Below are 16,617 nucleotides of genomic sequence, written 5' to 3' on the forward strand. Positions count from 1 at the left end.
AAATCCTGGCCACATCCCCCACACCAGAAGCTCTACGCCACCAATGGATCCCCCTGCATTGGGGTAATCTTTCTGTGGCCAGTTACATAGGAACTGCCATACTGGATCAGACTACCAGTCTGTCTCATCTAGTAACCTGTCACCAACTGCGGCAAGTACTAGCACCTTCAGAGGAAGATGGAGGAAACCCTTCGGTGTAGGCAAAGAGTTTCCTCCAAAATCTCAGTAGTTAGAGGTCATCTCAAGCTCTGAACCATGAGGGTTTCTATCCCGTCAAACCTTTTTTTTGGTCAGTATTTACTATTATCACTGGATATTTTTGTTATCCATACAAATGACTAATCTCTTTCTTCATCAAATGCATCCAATGAAGTGAGCTGTAGCTCACGAAAGCTTATGCTCAAATAAATTTGTTAGTCTCTAAGGTGCCACAAGTACTCCTTTTCTTTTTGTGAATACAGACTAACACGGTTGCTACTCTGAAACTCATCTCTTTCTGAATCCTGCTAAACTCTTGGCCTCCATTATGTTGTGTGGCAGCAAGTTCCACAAGTTAATTATGTGAAGTTATTTCCTTTTAACTGTTTTGAGTTTGCCACTTTTCAATTTCATTGAATGTCCCCTGGTTCTTACTTTCTTAGATAGATCTGAAGCTTTGATTCACCCTACCTTTTCTGTACTATTCATTATTTTGTATGCTTTTATCAAGTCCCTCATATCTCCTCTCTAAGGTAAATAATCCCAATCTTTTCCATTTATTTTCATAAGAGTTTTTCCATGCATCGACTAAACCTTTCTCTGACCCCCCCCCCCACTTCAGCAATATCCTTTTATACTGATCTTAAGAGTTGTTTTTGCATCTGCAGTGTGGTACAAAATGGCCACATCATAGCATTTAGGCCTATATCGCTTAGAGCAAAAGAAATACTTGATTATTAGAATGTTGTTTCAAAGCTGTTTTCTTGCATTTCAGATTTTCACATACCAGAATATCACCTAAATTTGTGTCAATCCTGATTTCATGCCCTCTGTCTCGACTAATTATGATATCAGCATAGAACTTTGAGACTATGGGTGCATCAAGAAATACTTAATAACCGTAGGTCTGATATTATGATCCAAATTTACTGGGCACTGATAGCGGGAATACTAAATTTAAATTCTGAATAACTCAGCATACATTTAAGAAGTTGACTCTTAGATGGCACGACAAGGACATAATACACTATATCCTCTGGAAACAATTATTTCACCAAAATGAGGCTCTTTAGACTACTTTAAAAAGTTGTTGTTGCTGCTGTTCTTTGTAAAAGAGATAAAATAGTTAAATACTGTTTGTGGAGGACATGGTAGTGACTAGTCATAGGCAGGGAACAGGAAAGAAGAAATGAGGAATTAATTAAATTTTAATAAAAACTTTAAAGGGACTAGTAAGTAAAAACAAATACAAAATTGATAGATCTTAATATATTTTACAAAATATTAATATATACAGTTATATATAAGCAAGAGTTCAAAAAACATAAATGGACAATCTTAGAAATGAGCCATGATAGTTTAAAAATAACAATATTTAATTAATGTTACAATAAGAGAACCCGATTAGGAAAGGAAGGGTGGCAGAAAATAAATGTTTTTTAAAAGTAAACTTGGGAAAAGGCTACTAGCTAACCAGCCATCATAGGGCAAGCTAAGGCTGCCATCTTACTTAGCCCATCCTGTGTAAACAGGAGAACATTTCTATAATATTTTTCTAATACCCTTTCAAGTTACTATGCAAACATGTAGATGTTCATATTTATCAATCTGAAGTTCTGCTTCTGGACTGGCAAGTAACATGAAGAAACATAGAATAGGTATTTTCATGAAAGTAGGAAACTAAACACACAAAGATTCCTGAGGCTATGTTTATACTGACAGCTAAAGAGAACTGCCATCATGCCTGGCTGAGAATCTCCCCTCCCCTTCCAGGATATAAGCCCTCTGGTGATGACTCCCTAACATTTCTGTGTTTAGTAGGTCATCAACGACAGGACGGGAATCCCCATGAACAGCACCACCATAAAACCGAGCAAGACACATCAAAGAGCTAGAGCAGCATAGGAACTAAATCATAGGGAAAAAACACAGACTAGATGGTCTCAGTTACGGCGCTCCTACCCTGGAAAACATTCGTGTGTGGACTGCAGGCTGATTCACGCTGCTGTTCCCAAAAGAAGTGAAAAACACTTCCAAGCCACCAACTCCTCGGCCCAGCACGCACGCACACACTCACTGTTTAAAAACTGACTCCCAGAACTAGTAACACACAATCCACAGCTACTCACAGCCACGAAGAGAGGCAAATGCGATTATCAAACCCCCTGCCTGAGTGACGGTTCCCCGAGGAGTTACAGGCAACGCCGAGCAGGGAAGGGGGCGAGTAAATACACATGAAACTGAAAGTGCAGGCGGCTGCGGGGGAGGGGATGGTGCTGGTGCTGGTGTAACGCCGACAACTCATTCGCCAAGGACCGATTCAAACTGCTCCATTTCAGTCCGCTCGGCTGCAAAGCAACACGATGGCCTCAGTCAACCCCAGCACGGAGCGAACAGGCTGTTGCCTTGCAGATCACCCCGGCTCTCCGGAGACGTCTCCCTCGAGCCTGTTTGTTTGCATAGCACCAAACTGCGCGAGTGAGAGCGGGGCAAGTTCCCCCCGCCAGCGCCTGACTGCCCTTCCGCGGTGGTAAATACCTACAGCACCTGCCCCCTCCCCCCCCCCGTCTCCTATTGCTCCGGCTGAGGGTGGAAGCCGCGCCGCTGTCCGCGGGGGCGCTGCCCAGGCAGGTCCTTGTTCCTGCCCAGGACACACGTCCGTAGTGGGGGGGAATTTACCGAAGCCTCCGGATAAACAGCGGCGGGGCTAAGCACATCCCAGCCTCCCCCCGGAGAGGGCGAGGTAACATCCCAGCCCCGCTGGAGAGGGCCACAGCGAGACCGCGCCGGGAACCGGCTGGGCGCAGGCAGACACCAATCGGCCACCTGAACCGGCCCCTCCATCCCGCCCACCATCAGCCCGCTCCGGCCCGCCACGCAGAGCGGGGGAGAAGGATTCGCCCGCCCGCACCCAGGCCGGACTCACCCCCGAGTCGCTGCTGCCAGGGTCGCTGTCGCCAGAGGAGCGGAGCGGAGGTGGCAGGGTCCGGCCCCCTGGCGCACACGGGGAGGCGGCGGCAGCAGCAACACCCCTGCTCGCCCACCTCGTTTGTGTGTCGGGGCAGGCGTCGCGTCACCCTGTCTCCCCTAGGCCGAGAACCCGCAGCCGCCCGGAGACTGAGAGCCGGGGCCTCCCCAGCAGTAGCAGCCGCCCCGGGGGGTGGGAGGGGGCTTGGCCAGTGTAACAGCAGAACCAGCCCTGCCTCAGAACGTGCCCCGTTCCCTTCTGCACATGCTCGCACGCCGGACGGGGCCCCAGCGGGCATGCGCACAGCCTCCGCACATGCCCACTGGCGACGTGAGGCTGCTGCCCTCACCCTGTGCCTCTCTCGGGCTCCTGTCCCTGGCCAAGGTAACGCCCGCAGCGAGCCGGGCTGGAGCAGCGAGCACCCAGCAGCTCACCGGAGTCCGGCCAGATGCGTGAGTGGCTGGGGAGAGGAACGGATCAGGAGACAAAGGAGGAAATAGGGGGCCGGAAGGATGAAGGAAGAGGTCGGGGTAGGTGTTTAGGGAGCAGAAGTGGATCGGAAGGAGAGGAGGAACAGATCGAGTTGGGGGACGGAGGAGGCTGGAGCAGCTTTTGGTGATGGAGCAAAAACCTGGGGTCTGGGGGAGAGAGCGAGGGAGAAACAGATCGGGGATCCGAGGGGGTGGCAGAGGAGAGAACGGGAGTGGGGGACAGTGAGGCAGATTTTGGAGGATGGGGGTGATGGAGGAGATCGATGGGATGCAGAGATGGGTGAGCAGATGTAGGTTAAGGGAAGGAGGAGCAAAGGAGGGAGAATATAAGAATAATAAAATGATTTTATTGGATTTGGATTGTCATTACTGGAACAGAAGGAATCTAGATTGACGGGAAAAAACTAGAATACAAATATTCAGTGTCCGTTGTATGCTTGAGCGGTTTCCTCATTGCTATGATTAATTGATAGTGCCTGTGTATTGATGTCCATGATTTCCCCTGAAGATTACCCAGAATTAGGTATGATTTCTGTTCTGATAATTTTATAATCTACATTAACCAGATGTATCAGTTAAAACATAATAAAGTGTCTCACTTTCAAGTGACTTTCAAATTAGATTTTGCTGTGGATTTTTTTCTTTCTGTATTTCCATAGTTATTCGGTTTTATTTATATTGGGTGATGTTTCTAGTCATATATTTTCTCTCTTAAATTAATAGCCCTCCTTTTTCAGAAGTAAAAAAAAATGTTTAAATTTCAGTAAGTACCTATCATAAATATAAATTGTCTTGCTGAAGAAGTACTTTGGCTTTTCCTTCCAACTATTTTTGAAAAAAAAATCAGTAAACATGTTTTGTTCTGGTAATGTGTGATATTATAACATGTGTTGTTGTTTCTTTGTTACAGAAGGCATCTATACAAAACAATGTCATATTAATGGAAATGGAGATGTACTGGTAAATTTAATGATATCAGTGTAAAAAGAAAAAAAATCTGAAAGACTTGTATGGGGTTTAAAGCTCTGATGTTTGGGTACCCACACATTTATAGAAACTGATTTCTGCTACAATAAAACAATGATTCTTCGTTGCAAGAGCAGCTGTCACTTGCAAAATAGAGGCTGTACATTAACAGTCCACTTACTATTCATGCTTGTGACAATGAAAATCATAAAAAGAACACTTTCAGTGACAGTTTCTGTAAACATTGCTGAATCAAATAGTGACTACTTGCACTAGGAAAGTTAAACACCTCCATATGTTTGTAGGATTGGCGCTTAGGCAGTTTGCAATAAGATGACATAACAATCACGTTTGGTTCTATCAAGTTTGATTAGCATTCAACCTAAAATAATGAGATTTGTTGTTTTGTTGGTCAACAGCTTATATTGAAAAATTCCCAACTTTCTCTTCTCTCCCCTCTTCCTCTCAAAGCAAGTTCACAGAACTTGAGTTGGTGGTTAGTTTTCCATTTCTGCTGTGGTGCACGTTGATCAGACTTTACCCTGGATAATTTCCAATGTTATAACCAAGGGAAAAAATGAGATCTTAGTGGAGTAGTATGACATTACAAAATTATTGCATTCAGACCCTTGTGGTGATTCCCTCGCAGAGATCTCCCTCATGTCATCCTGGCAAGGAAATGGGGATTCCCCTCATCCAAAGGAAAGGTTGTAGGACTATCTCCAAGCCGGAAGGTTCCTCAGGATCCACAGCATGCCTCTGCACCAGCAGCTTGGCACTTCTGAAAACCAGGCCACTTTCATTTAAGTACCTAAATATGTATTTAGGTGCTTAACTTTAAGGACCAAAGTTTGAAAAGAAACTTGAAAAGGTCTTAAAGAATGAGTGAAATGACATATGAAAAGAAATTAGCACATAAGGCCATATACTTTCAAAATCTTCTCTGTCAACATTTTTATATTGTCAAAAAACTCTCTGAATCGGCTGAAAAAAATATTAAAAAATTAATAAATATAGAACTAATGTATGCTTATTTCTGAAAATGAAGGGAGACACACAATGTAAACACAAACACATACTCATGTAATAAGAGTTCCTTTTGAAAACAGTTATGTTAAAAATGGCTTAACAGATAACATGTAGTGACAGTGTTGAAATGTCCATTCAACTTTTCTACAAATAAAAAAACCACACGATTGTTAAAATAATCCAAATGTATAATACATTTATCATCCCCTCAGTGATGTGGCATGTCAATTCTTGGCCTGATTTTGCTTTCATACTAGTGTGTATCAGGAGTAACTCCACTGATGTCAATGAGTTACACTGGTATAAAACAGCTGTGTGCTCCAAACTGAACCCTCTGTTTGCAAATATTAAGCTTTAGCCAGGCTAAAATGCCACATGTTGGCTGTGATTTAAGACCTTGAATAGAATAGAAATTTATGTACAGATTACACACACAAAACTGTGTTAAAAGAACTTTATTAAGATTGCCTGTGCAAGCTTAATTCAGCCTCCTTCTGTGTTTGCATTATGATACAGTCTTTAATTACATGATCACATACTATGTTTTCCACTAGTCCCTTCCCCTCCCTGGCTCCTTGTCCTAATCCTATTCTCCCCATCTAGCCAGTCCCAATCTACACTGCTCAGGCTGCTCATCCCAGTCTCAGTCTCCTTGCCCTACAATCCTAGTCTCCCTTTGCAGATTCCTGGTCCTTTTGCCTAGCCATTCGCAGTCCCTTTCACCTTCAGCTCCTTGCTCAGACAGTCCCACTTCTCCTTTTCAGCTCCTCATCTGATCCGTCTTTCTCCCCAACCCTGGCATCCAGTCACCCTACCCCAGTAGCTCCCTCTCCCAATCTCCCTCCCCTGGCTCTTTGTCCCAGTCTTGTTGCCGGTCAGTCCCAGTTTTCTCCCCATACCCTGACTCCTTGTCAGATCTGTCTCTTCCCCATAACTACTTCCTCCACCCCACTGGTTCTCAGTTCCAGCCTCCTTGCCCAGCCAGCCAGACTGGCTCCCAGTCCCAGTCTCTACTCCCAGCTCCCAGTCTCTTTACCTAGCCAGTCCCAGTCTACCCCCACTTCAGCTACCAGTTCCAGTTTCCCTCATTCCTACCAACCTCCAGTCCCAGTTGCTACCACTCACGCTCCTTTTCCCTAACTCATATCATCACTAACCTCCCACAGTCCCAGCTCTTGGACTCTCTACATTCCAGTCCAGCAGTTTCCTCCTCCACACTGCTTAGGCATGAGTGGGGGATGGTTTTTGGGAGCACAGGAGAGACAGGCTCCTTGTTCTCAGTTCAGATGCACGGACCTGCAGCTGCTGAGAGCTACAACTGCAGGGAAAGTCCTGCTTAGTTCCAGGCAGCAGCATGCCCAGTGTGGACAGCATCTTTGGGGAATCTGGCTGCTAAAATCTAAGGCCCAGATCCCCAGTGATATCTAGATGCCTACCTCATATATATTTCAATGGGAGTTAGGTGCCTAAATACTTTTAAGGATCTGGGCTTAAGTCTCTACTGTGAATTATAATTTTTTTCAAAGGCTTTTAACTTGGCCAAATTTGGGTGGATTTTTTACAGGGATGGCAAAAGGCACATCCCTGACACAAAGCGTTCCCGCAGCCCCTGCCAAATGTCAAGTCCCTAAAGTCTGGTAGCACTAGAACTATTTAAAAAGAAAAAAGTTGCCAGTTTTCTTTTAACAGGACAAAACAACATCCCCCACCTTGTTCTTGGAAACAGCTGAATCATTTTGGCTGAAATTAAAATATAATATATGTCCTCCTGAGGCAGAAACTTTGCATGGAAAAGTTTAACCCACACAGGTAAAGTTTGGCAAAGATATAAGCAACAGACAGCACGATCTTACAACTGGCAGTGTGGAACAACTTTAATGTTAGATGGTGATACCAGCCCCATCTGTAATGCAGCCAATTTACATGAAATCGCCACTATTGAGGCATATACTTAGTTAACAGTTGTTCGTAAAATATACACACTGTCTCAGAAAAATTAGGTCTTAGCATCTGCAACTAGCCTGCTAGTCCTTCAGCTAGCTGTGCACTTCCATATACGTGATCAGGAGACTTACACTGAATATTTTAATGAATAAATTAAGCACAATCAAATGCATATACACAGTTGTGTGTGTGTAACTTTAAAAATCTGACCACATCAGTTTTCAATTTTATGATCAGTCTTAAAGAGAAAGATTATAATAGCAATCAGTAAAGAATTCAGGAAAATAGTTCAGAAATTTTTTGGGACATAGATTCCAGTTTTCTGTTAGAAATCATAAGAGAGTTTCCAGCGCTTGTATTATTGTGCAGTGTATTTGTTTATGATGTTTTAAAAGATAATTGAGATGCTAATTGTGTAGACAAGGATATACAGTTAGAACCCCACTGATGATGCATTGAAGATAATTGCCTTCTACAACTGTAGAATGAAAAGAAACAATATAATTTGCATTTCCTTCAAACTGCAGTTAAGCTTCAAAATCAAGCCAATTTTCTCCAGTAAAAACCATAAATTATTCATTTTTGTCTGCATTGTTCAGCTTCAGGTTTCCTCTGTACTGGAAGGATCCTCTGTGGTACTTTTCAGCAACCTTGATGCCTTTGATTTAGTGCCCTCTTCTGTTTGATAGTGTCAGTACACAAGAAGCCAATGGTTTGTTGTCTTCATTTAGCCTAAACAGAGATAATGCTACTAAAAACTATAGGGAGTGGAAAGAGGCTGAAATGTTTTAGAAGTTGAAAACTACAAGAGCACTAGACATAGGAAGAAAAGCTCCACTAGAAAATTCTATTGTGGAAAAAGCCATGAAATCATTGCAAGCCTGTATGTCCCTTTCTTTTAATGTAATTACAATCCTTCAGAAAATGCCCTTTTTTGGAGTAATCTTTGCTGGCTATATATTGCATACTTGACAAGTATTTGGGCTTTCTCCTTTTCCACTTGGTCTCTCCAATTTATTCCTATGTTGTTTCCTTTTGTTTACTCGTTTGCAGAACTGCAGAATTTTTACTGAGACAAATTACAACTCATACCACCTACTGAGCTGAGCCAATGAAGCAGTGGCAATATACAGTACTTTCCTTGGTGGGAGATCTGGGTTCATGTTTATATCATAATCATGAGGTAAGGAGGCCACAGGCATTTGGAGTGGGGAAAGCTAATCACCAGTACACTACCAACCCTTTGAGATATTTAGGAACACTTAATCTGTACATGAAGCTGATAACTTGGGTTTATGTCCAGCAAAATATAATTAGTTGGCCAAGCACAGCAAAGTCCTACATGCAACTTGATGATATTTTTCTGTTTGTCTGTGTGTAACATGGTAACTTTAGAACACTAAATCCGATCAACTACAGAATTTCAGGGGATGTTCTTGGCATTAATGGGCAGAATCCTATTGAATTTGGTAAAAAAACAGATGGGGAAAATGGGACCAGCTCCTTGTGTCGGGTTAGCAGACCAAGCAGTTTCATCGACATCTGTAAGTGTCTGTAGATCAAGGAACTGATTCATGGGATCCATTAACAGTTTCTGGCATAATAATACTCCAGATCAGCTCTCCTCACCATCCCAATGTTAAAAATGTTGACAAGTAAAAATAAAAGAAATTAAAATGGTGGAGGAGAAGGGGGGGCATGGTAGGGACCCAGGAATAGGATCCACAAAGGTACTTAGACACCTAAGTCCTGTTTTTGGCCCCACTATAATCCACAAAACTCCCTCCTGGCTGTTGCCTATCCCTGTAGGTGCCTAAATTCGCTTGATGTCTAAGTTTTTGCCTCTGTGCATGTGCACTGCAGTCTCACTCTAGATGCCCAGATGCCTATCTCCTGCCACACAAACTGGGAAAGATAGGTGTGCAGCTGCCCAAGTCACGTGTGGGTGGGGGGGCGCAATCCACTAGGCTTGCTCAGAGGCTGCCTACGGGATTGGGCCTCTCAGGTGAGCTTATACAATAGCAGGTGCAGTGGGGAAGAAGGAACTCCCTTGTAATCCTTAGTGGACAGGGTACTTACCCAGGATGTGGGAGACTCCTGGTCCAAGTAACCTCTCTTCCTGAGGGGGAAGAAGGGATTGGAACAGGGATCATCTACCTCTCAAATGGGTGCCCTAACCACCAAGCTAGATAGTCATTCAAATGCTTTCTTTAGCCCAATTAATGTTTAGATAGTCCATTGTTTAATTTAAGTGGACCAACTTCAACAGAGATTGAGGGAGCCCCACATCAGAATATCCTATAACCTAGTGATTAGGGCACTCACCAGACTGCAATGAGTGATGTGTTTAAGACATACAAAAATCAAGGCCAGATAAGACCACCAAACTTATTTGGGCTGATGACCTGACTTTAACTTTGAGGAGATGAAAAGCTAATGCATTAACCCACACCAAAATATGCCCCCAGCTATTTTTTAATATTTTTGGCTATTTTAAGGATTAGATCTTGGATGACCTCATTCTAATTGCTGCCCGCAGCCCCTTTTATAGGCACAAAATGGATCAATTCCTGGTGTTCATGTTATATTGATCCTTAAGGAATAATAAAATGATGCTGATATATGCCTGAACATAAAGAGTAGACAGAGTTACAATACAGTATTTGATTCTGTTGGTATTGGAAAAGTGATGGTTAAGAGAAAATAATTTCATACAAATCCCAGTACAAAGTACTAGCTCATTATTGCTTGTAAATCTGCTAATCATGCCATTGTACCCTAGCTGAAAGTCTTTTCTATTGATATGCATGAGATCTAAATTTGATTCTCACTTGACCACCAAAGAACTCAGAATAAAGCAAGGAAATGCACTCTGCCCCTTTCAGAGAGTGTTTTAAGTTACTAAACACTAACCCTTCCAGTTAAACAGTAGCACTGATGAGCCGCAAAGGCAATCCCATCCATTCTTTCTTAGGGGGAAAGATGCTGGGTGAGATTCAGGGCAGCAGATTCTGTGCTTCCTATTAGCCATGTTGCCATGCTCTAGAAAGCTGCCAGATCTGGCCAGGCTCCTTATTCCAATCTACTCCCTCCCCTAAACTCTTGTCCCCTCTCCATGTTTCTCCTCCATGCTGCCTGGGTCATTTCAAACACAGGAGAGACAGGCTCCCTACTCTCAGTTTAGGTGCCCATGCCAGGATCTGAATCTGGATCCAATCAGCCCATAGCATCCAGGGCTTTATTGCAGGGAAAGTTCTGCTCAGCCCTATGCTGGAGCATGCCCAGCACAGATGGAATCTTCAGAGAATTTAGTTGCTAAAATCTAAGGTCTGGATCCATAAAGGGACAGAGGCATTGCAATGCTCAGTGTCACAATGCTTAATTGTTAGACACCTAGAAAATCACAGGAACAACATTGTGATCCACAAAACCTGAATTAGGCACCTTGGCTCCCTATACAATGAATGGGGAGAGATAGGCACCTTAGAATGTGATCAACAAAAGCCAGCAAGTCATCTAAATTAGTCAATGGGAGATGTCAATGACAGGGGGAATGCTGTTCCATTGTTTCTAATTACTTAAATAGTAATGGGCCAAGAGAGAGAGAGGCACCAAGGAGGTGGGAGACCAAGGTCCGGTGCCCCCTACTCCAATCACTCTTTCATTATTTATCCACAGTGGAGCAGCTTACACAGGAGAGATTGAGAGAGACCCATAGCTGAATAGCCCATAGCACCATAGTTAGAACACTCCTGAATGGTGGGAGACTCCTGTTCAAATGCTTTCTCCCCCATCAGCCAGAGGGGGCAATTGAACCTTGGTCTCCCACATCCAAGGTGAGTGCTCTAACTACCGAGCTAAAAGTTATAGGAAGACACCACTGCCACTGCTGAGCACACGTACCTGATCAGCTGCTGCCTGGAGATGGACGAGTGAGTGAACGCCTATTTCCCCCAGTTTGTGGATCACTTTGGGGCTTAGGCAGGAAATAGGCATCCAGATGCCTAGGGTGAGGCAGCAGCGCATGCTCCCAGTGGCAGAAACACAGATGCCTAGGGAACATTTACCCTGAAAACTTAGGCACCTGGAGCACCCGGATCACAGTGGAGCCTAAGATTGGGACCAAGATTTAGCTGCCTAAGTAACTTTGTGGATTGGTGCCTGAGTCTCTACGGAGCATATGCAAACTATGATTTTTTAAAGGCTTATAACTTGGCCAAATTTGGGTGGGTTTTGACAGGGGCTGCCAAAGGCATGTCTGCCACACAAAAGCCCCCCCCTGCCAAATTTCAGATCTTTGCTCCAAGCAATGGAGGTGCTAGAGATTTTCAAATAAAAGTTTACCAGAGTTTATTTAGATGGACAAAACAGCATGTTTTCCCCTGACCTCACTCTCAGAAACAGCTGAACTGTTTTGGCTGAAATTTTCCAAAAATAAATAAAAATAATCAGCCGGAGGCAGACAACTGGAACAGAAAGTTTCAACCCAAATGGTTACAGTTTGGCAAAGATATAAAGCCACTGAAAACAGGGCCTCAGAGTATTACATAGAAAGACTGTAAGCTTTCTGCAGCAGTGTCTGTCTTTTTGTTTGCTGTTTGTACAGTGCCTACCACAATGAGGTCCTGGTCTATGACTGGGGCTTGTAGGTGCTATGGCAGTACAAACCCAGAGTTAACTCAGGTCTGGGCAGTCAGGGAACCTGGCTTAGCAAAGTCTGGGTCTGAGTGTCCACACTGCTAAGCCACCTGTCCTGCCTGCGTAGTCACATCCCTACTGGCACTGCCCTAACCCAGGCTAGGACTTCTGGGGGCATATCCCATGGTTCTTAGCGCTGCACTAAGCTGCACCACTCTATGAATTGTTTCACAGTTGTTGTGGGAGAACTTGTCTGTGCTTGCCTTCCCCCTGTGTAGAAGGACTTTTAGCCTGTTAACTCAGTAAACTGAAGTACTTCTAGACACTTGGAATTTGGATTTAAATACTAAACTGGTGTACATAAACTGATAGGTGACTTCCAGTGCAGAAGAAGGGAGTAGGTAGAAGGGCAGGAAAATATGGCCCAAGAGAATTTTGGGAAGGCATTGGAAGACTGTCAGTACCCATGTTAAATAACTGGTTTACAGCCTGCATCCATACTGCAAAGTACATGGGTTACAGCCCAAGTTCAAGCAGAACCCAGGCTCTAGTCTATACCCTCAGCTGGGTAAGTTAGCTTGCGTTCAAAGCACCTCCAAACCCAAGTAAAAAGTTTGTATATGTGAATAGTCAGGGACTCAGGGCTAAAGCCCAGGCAGGAGTCCAGGTTAACCCTACAGTGAAGGCACACCCAACACTTCCAATGAGAAAGATAACCTTAATAATAGGCAGTACTACCAGCTCCACCTATAAGTGTTTTTAAAAATAGGTGGGGGAAACCTTGATGCATTACTGTGGTATTAATAATAGTGCACTGTTTTGATAGAGAGGTCAAAGACAACCATTAAATGATTCTGACATTAACTTTCACTTTAGTTGAGGTTTCTCCAAAATCTCATTGTTAATTATGTTTGTGGGGTTTTGGTAACTGATGTATCAAGACATACCAATGGAAGTCATCTCTTACACAGCAGCTCAGCCAGTATAGACACCAGATATTAATGATTCAACCAACAGCACATCACCATGGTAATCTGCACATGTATAAGTAAGGAAATTTTATAGACACTCCAAATTCTCATAATCCATCATTTTTCAAGGCCTAGTTCATCCTTTCTTGACACAGCCAAATGCACAGATGTGTACAGAATATCTCATGTATTTGTTAGAATTGTGGAAATGCCTGGTTATGGAGACTCCATAGTTAGGGTAATGTTCAAAAATAGGGCATAAATTCCTGTTTTTTCTCCAAAAGTGTATCGCCAGTTAATATGAAATTTAAGACTGGGTTAGTGTTTTTTCTCTTCGAATTTTCTATGTAGTTTTTGTTTTGTTTCTTGTATTTTTAATGGTAAGGGTTTGAAATTTGGGCTCTGGCTCAAGATCTCCTTGGCAGTTCTACTTATAGTTTATCCACACAAAAACTTGGTAGAGGTGGATCCTGCAGAGAACCGGGGCAACAGAGAAAATTTTTTAACCGAATATGGGATTTAGGGTCATTTTTAGCTGCTACTAACATTGTAACTGAAAGTTCATATGTACTGTGCACGCAAGCATGATCGATGGAGTGCAAGTACACGATAACACAATTGATTGTGGCAGTGAGGGTGTGGGGGGAGGATGTGCACAATATTGATTGATTGATGGTGGGGCATGGAAGCCTGATTATTCTGAGGAGGGGAGGGCAGAAAGGGGCATTCACACAACCCTGCTTGGTTAATGGGGTAGGGCAGGAACACAGAAAGCTGATTGGTTATTTGGGAAGGAGTGAACGCAGACAAAACATGATTGATTGATTGATCGATCGATTGGTGTGGGGGCATACAAAAGTCTGATTAATTAGAGGAGAGTTTAGGGGTGGGCACATGCTATCCTGACTGATGGTGGGGCAGCAGTGGGGGCAAGCACAACCAAACCTTATTGATTGATGTGAGGGGAGACATAGAAACCTGCTTGAGTGAGGGGGAACAGGCACATGCAACCCTGACCAATGGGGTCAAGAGTCCAGACACACTTAAAACTATCTCCGGGAGGAGCTGACTTTTCTGTCAGATTTTTGTCCTACAGCAGAAAAGGGTTTGTGTGCACAACTGCTGGTATGGGAGGGTTCAGGCAGAGCTAATGCCAGATAAAATATTTTCCTACTTCATTTGTAGCCCCGCAGGCCCACTCGTCTCTGCTCATCCACTGCCCACTCCATTAAGCACAGAAAAAACCTTGGAAATTAATACACAGCATACTGAGCGTCAAGTATCTGGTGTGTTGTTCTTACTAAGACATAAAGAGCTTAATAGTTAAGTTAGTTTTACTTAAATGTTCCCTAACAGCCATCTGAGCCAGCTATAGGCATCAGACTGCCAGGCTGTCTGCCCTCTGCCTTCCAGATGTCTGTGTTCTAAAACCTTAGGGTTCTGGACTCACTCCCACATCCTTACATAACCGTGGCAGCTACTCCATACACAGCACAACTGATTCAAACCCACAAAATCGAGGTCATGAAAAGTTAAGCCACTTGACAGCAACCATTATTCTGCCCCCTAGAGATGCCAGCCTTCAATTACCCCCTTCAGCTGCCCGTCTGTACGCAATCCTTCATCAAACTACCTTCTCTTAATGTAATCACCTACTACATCAAACATCCACAACTACTTGTGTTGTGGGAAAATAAGCTGGTAAGGATGTGTGCAGAAATGTGAAAATGGAGCAGTGTTACAGCTGCTGTGCATGGTTTGTGGTGTATGACAGTTGTAATGATACTTAAAGTGAGTGCTTGTGGGTGGAGGAGTAGAGGGTATGTACTGTTAAGTAGCTTATCTTTTCATTTCCTGCCTTTTGTGTGTTTAGCAACCCTGCTTCCCAATGAAGTTTTGTGTATTAATATATTGCTAATGCTAGCCACTATAGATTCTATTAACAGGTAGAAGATTGGAGAGCGGGGGATACAGGACATAAATCCACCAGAATACTCACAGCTCTCTGCTTAGTGAGGGTCTAGTAGCCCTCAGACCCTTGTCTTATTTGGAGATTTGTCCCTTGATAAAAATATTAGATGCTGACAGCTAGCCAAGGCCCCCAGTACAAGCGTATGGGCCCCACTTCTCTGACAGTAGACAAAGCATTTTCTTTAAAATGGCTCAGTTATGTGTATTAGGGGGGCCCAGACAGGTCATCCTAAACTCCCAAAGTCAGCTGTGGGAGCATCACAGGATTTTGTGAACTGCTCTGTTTACAGACATAATAGAACTTTTTTGCACCTTTCAGATTTGTTCAGTCTCAGGTATTACCATTTTCATGAAAGCACTGCCTTCTGTTGGAGGGGGGAAAGCCCTTCCTTCTTCTCTAAATGTGTTCTGTAATACTTACCACCAAAACTAATCTCATGCAACGAGAACTACCTATATGCTAAGAGAAGCCCTTAACTGGCTTCGCTTGATGCCTAAATACTACACTAATGAGCACCCTCCACATACTCAGAATAGGTATGGGTCTTATCTGGAGGCAACATGATCCAAAACCAACGAGGACCTGGAACAGGAATCGGTAAACCTGTGTTCTACTCCCTGCTCTACCATTAAGCTGTTGCGTGACTTTGACCACCTCAGTTACTTCAGCCACCTCAGTCTCTGTTTTCCTAATCTACAAAACAGGGATAATTATATTTACCATCCTTTGTAAAGGACTTTGCCACCTTCAGATTATAAGCACTAATTATTATTCTTGCTGTTATAGAGAGTGGTGTGATCATATACAAAAATACATTTTATCTTTACATTCTGAAACTTCTTTTAAGTGCTTTACATGTTGTAGTTTGCTATTCTATAGAGAGCACCACTCTACATACTATGAAATACCATCACACGTCAAATCCATAGCTATCCAGGTGTTTTGGTAGGCAGTACTGTATGTTGTGCTAACATGTAGTCACAGCAAGACTTTACAGTACAACCCTGGATTTCTTGTCACATAGGTTGCAGAAGTACTGTGGACATATTTTCAAAAAAGAGCTATGACAAGAAGCAGCTGCACAATTTGCACTGGAGTGATTAGATTCTTTAGTTTGGTTAAAAAGCCTCTGGAAACCCTAAACAAGTCCTGGATTGAGCCCCGCTTCTAAGGACCTTTCTTCTTGAAGGCTGACAGACTTCTCACTCTTGTGAAAGAGCAGCTTCAGAAAGCAACTGAGCATTCTCCAACACCCACTTTTTGAGAAGTACAGTCAGCACTTCCTGAAAAATAAAAGTATAAAGTCTTTTTTAAATTGGGAATGAATGAAAAGGATAAGAGGACACAGTAAATGTAATGTTTAAAAATAGGTACAGCATGTTTAACATTTGAAGTAAGTTAGGGTACAGATCACAGCCACAGAAATATCAGATTAAGACT

At 43.3% G+C, this 16,617-nt stretch overlaps 1 protein-coding gene across 1 annotated transcript in view; it reads right to left on the bottom strand.

Annotated features, from left to right (window-relative positions):
- Positions 1-3,283, bottom strand: part of ELF2 (E74 like ETS transcription factor 2) — a 64,872-nt gene extending 61,589 nt beyond the window's left edge. The window contains exon 1 of the mRNA XM_074950867.1: positions 3,125-3,283. The gene's annotated coding sequence lies outside the window, so the exon portion shown is untranslated. The remainder of the gene's footprint in view (positions 1-3,124) is intronic.
- Positions 3,284-16,617: the final 13,334 nt, after the last annotated feature.

This window comes from Natator depressus, chromosome 4 (genome assembly GCF_965152275.1).
Source record: "Natator depressus isolate rNatDep1 chromosome 4, rNatDep2.hap1, whole genome shotgun sequence".
In the NCBI taxonomy this organism is placed as follows: domain Eukaryota; kingdom Metazoa; phylum Chordata; order Testudines; family Cheloniidae; genus Natator; species Natator depressus.